The sequence below is a fragment of the Alligator sinensis genome, unplaced genomic scaffold, assembly GCF_000455745.1.
Source record: "Alligator sinensis unplaced genomic scaffold, ASM45574v1 scaffold615_1, whole genome shotgun sequence".
Classification (NCBI taxonomy): Eukaryota; Metazoa; Chordata; order Crocodylia; family Alligatoridae; genus Alligator; species Alligator sinensis.
Window position 1 is genome coordinate 2,919,495 of NW_005841982.1, and position 4,142 is coordinate 2,923,636.

Genomic DNA, 4,142 nt, shown 5'->3' on the forward strand with positions numbered 1-4,142 from the left:
GGAGCCCCGTGGAACAACGGAAACCTCAACCGTGAGTACACCCGCGTCGGGGAAACCCCTCTGGTAAAAGAGCTCCACTGAACCCCTCCTTCGAATCACCCATAACATCGAAGTCATGGCAGGCGGGACGAGGGGAGGGGCTACCTGACGAAGGGTTTTACCGGACGTGAGGCCACCGACGTCACACCAAACAACATTTATTTTCATTATTATATTTTGTGTAATAAGGTGAGCCACACTGGGTGTGTCCATACATGCAATTAATGCAGTTGAATAAACTGATACAATTTGAATCTGAATACACCAGTCCTAACATCGCCATCTACACGTGTGTTTAAAGCACAGTAATTTACTCCACTGTTGGATAGTCCCATCAGATGCTGGTACTATCTGACGGTGCTGTAAATTAGTCTGCACTGGTCCAGTTGCTGTTCACATTTAGATTGTAATGTTTTACTGAACATTAAATTTGTCTACCGTGCAGTAAAGCACAGGTGTAAATGCACCCACTGAATATTATACTTTCAGGTCCATGTGAGACAAGTACAGATGACGTTTCCCATGGCAATAGTTTTAATGAAAGTTTGAGTAAGGCCATACTTATAGATCAGTAATAGGATCAAGAAAGTGTTTTGGACAGTTCCCTATGTGGCGTAAATACATGTAAGTTCATAGAAGCCATTAAAACTATTACAATTTATGCCAGCTGGATCCCTACACAACTCCTTCTCCCCCCCCCCCCCCCCCGGTTAAAGAATCATAGCACAGTAGGGTTGGAAATAATTTCAGGAGGTCATCTCGCCCAACTCCTGGCTCAAGGCAGGATCATCCCTACCTAAACCATGCCAAGCAAGTACCTGTTTCACTTGCTCTTAAAAATGTCCAAGGATGGAGATTATTAAGCTTCTGGTATAGCAAGTTCCAATGTAAATGGCCCTCATCATGAAAATGTTCTTGGTAATATCCAACCTGAATTTTCTTGCTGCAATTTAAAGCCGTTGTTCCTTTTCTTGTCCCCTGTGGATGCAGAGATTAGTCTGTCTCTTTCTTCCATACAGCCACTCTTGAGGTGTTTAAAGATTGTCATCAAATCCCCTCTCATTAATTTTATCTTCTTCAGACTAACTAATCCTAGTTCTTTTAGCCTACCCTCATAAATTATGTTTTCCAAAGTTCTAAAAATTTTTGTCACTGTCCACTTGACTCTTTCTAATTTGTCAACAACTTTCCTGAAGTGAAGGGCCTAAAAATAGACACAGTACTCGATGGGAAGCCTCACCAGTGCCAAATAGAATCACTTCCTTTGATTAACAAGAGCATCACTTGTAAATACAGCCCAGTATGCTACTGGGTTTTTTGGCAACAAGAGTGCACTCATATTCGATTTATAATGCACTGTGACCCCAGGTCCTTATTTGCAGTACTGTAGCAGAGCCAGTCCTTCCCAATCTGTTCCATCCCAAGTGTAGGACTTTGCATTTGTCATTAACAAATTTGTTAAGTGTGTATTCAGTCTCATCCTCCAAACTGTTAATGGAAATATTAATTAACACTGAGCCCAAACCAAGCCCTTGGGAAACCCTACACCTTCTAGATAGAAATTAAGCTGTTGATGACTATTTATCTAGCGCAATGATCCAACCAGTTGCATATCCATCTAGTCTGTAATTCTATAGTTTACTAATGATAATGTTGTAGGATACAATGTCAACATTCTTGCTAATGTACATTAACAAATCTAGCTATTAAAGTAAAATCCTGATTACACTGGTGTCAATGTCAGGTTTGTAATTAATTTCAGTCGAGCCAGGGTTTTACCTGTAAAACTTAACCAAAGAAGAAAGGATACCTACAATAAGATAATATCTAATAAGATAGGTTAACTACAATAACATTTTTTGATTCCTAAGAAAAGGTTTTGCTGAGTTCATAAAGGATGGGCCAAGTTTTCTTCTAAAGATTTCTGTTATCTTCAATTTTCACAAATTAAAAATTAAAACAAAAAATCAGAAGACAAAGAAATGTTTGCATGCTTCATAAAATAGATAAACTATTCCTAAACTATATATAACTATTTCGATTTATATTGTAGTGAAAATGTTACTATAATACATAATCGTTATTTCATATTCAAGGTAAAATTTGGATTCGTTATAAAATGTGATTAAATAAATTGATATACAATATGAAATACAGTATTACTATGTTAAAAGCTGTGAAGCCAATTTAAACTGAGTATTATACATGGCACAGCGATACCTGGAGCACAGACTCTGCTCACAGATATAAGCGACTATGACTGAGAGCGGAATTTGATCCTATGTTTAATTTATGCAATACAATTATAATTCAAACAAACCAAAACCAGTATTTTACAATGCAAAAGGTTTTGTTTTTAATGAATTTCTTCATTTCCCTCACTTCTGCAGGCATTAAGTATAATATTTTTTCTATTTTTTTTAAAACATATCTAATATTTTGATTTAGATTACCTCTCCCCTTCCCCTGGCCCCCGCCTTATGTTTCATTTCCTTAATAAAAGTTGGCACAAATACAGTAGCTTTACCAAGGTAATAAAACATAAGGTGGGGGCCAGGGGAAGGGGAGAGGTAATCTAAATCAAAATATTAGATATGTTTTAAAAAAAATAGAAAAAATATTATACTATTACCTTGGTAAAGCTACTGTATTTGTGCCAACTTTTATTAAGGAAATGAAATCTATTGCTTTATGAAAAACCTCTTCAGCAAACAGTGCTCTCTCCTATCATGTTTTTGTTACCATTGCCAACTGTTCTTTTCCTCTTTGGACAAGATATTCCTATTTTCTAGCTCAAGCAGTCACGTAGCACCATGTAATTAAAAAAAATGAGTATTATATCATATCAGAAGTATCAGTATTCTGCTAAAATATGAGAAAAAGGACTATTCAATTTTATGTCATTATGATAATGCTGTTTAATATATGATCAGTTAGCATTTATATTTTGTGGTTCCATTGTTCAAGGTGCTGCACAAATATAGTGACAGTTTAGAGTTTAAAAATCATTTTTGTTCTTTAATGTATATAATAACTTCATTTACAAGGAAAAGCACATTGGAAAAATGTCTGTGAAGATTGGAATTTGCTATCGTATTTTAGTCTGTTCAGGAAGCTTTCCTTCACAGCACTTAAATACAGTGTCTGCATTTTACCTATGTGTTCCAGCTCAGAAATTCCAGTCCCTTCTCTTAAATAACTTCTGTATAAAGAGCTCATTTTTCTCATGGAATTGAGCAAGTATGTGAAGGGCAACTGAAGGTGGTGCTTGCTCACACTATAGTGACTTCTTAGCATGAGATTTCACATTACACTTAGGCTCATATTAGGAACACCTAAAACTTCAACAATAGCATGTTAAGTTTCATTTACAAGTGCTAAGAGCCCTCTAGGCATCTTAAAGTTATGCCACTTTGTGTGCAGATTATCTTTGAGCTGTTACCTAGGCTGAGTTAAGCTAATTTCTGCCTATTCATCTGAAATAAAACCACCACTTTGTGGAACTCAAACATCCCAGGAGGCACTGCTGCCAGGTGGATTAGCTGTCATCCAGAACACCATAGCCCTGGATTGATAGCTGGGCAACAGTTGAGTGGGGAGAGGGGATGGAGGGGAAAAGGGTGAAGAGAGTGGGCAGGTGTATGGGAAATGGGGAAAGGGAACAGGATGGAGGGAAGAACAGGGAGGTAAAGAGCAGCTGGGCATGTAGCTGCCAGGCTGCTATGCCCTCCACCCTGATTGCCCCCTGCCACTTGGATCACTGATCTGTTGCCCCCTCTGCATCCCCCCAGAATTATTCCATCCACCCCTGGATCACTGCCCTTCCACCCTGATCAGCTTGAAGGTAATAGTTAAAGCAGCAGGAGTGGGCCAGTCCCACTCCCTGCCTGTTCCTGGACTCCCAGCAATCTGTGCCATCCCTATATGTTCACATCCAGCTCCTGCTGGACACCTTGACTGAAGAGGGACTTGGGTAAGGGGAACGGGGTAAGGGACAGCTATGGTTTTGCGTGGAGGTTGGATGCAAATATGTCATTTCAATGTGGGATGCAGGGAAGCCTGGAAGCAGTTAGGAAGGGGTACTCTCCCCCCCCCCCCCCCCC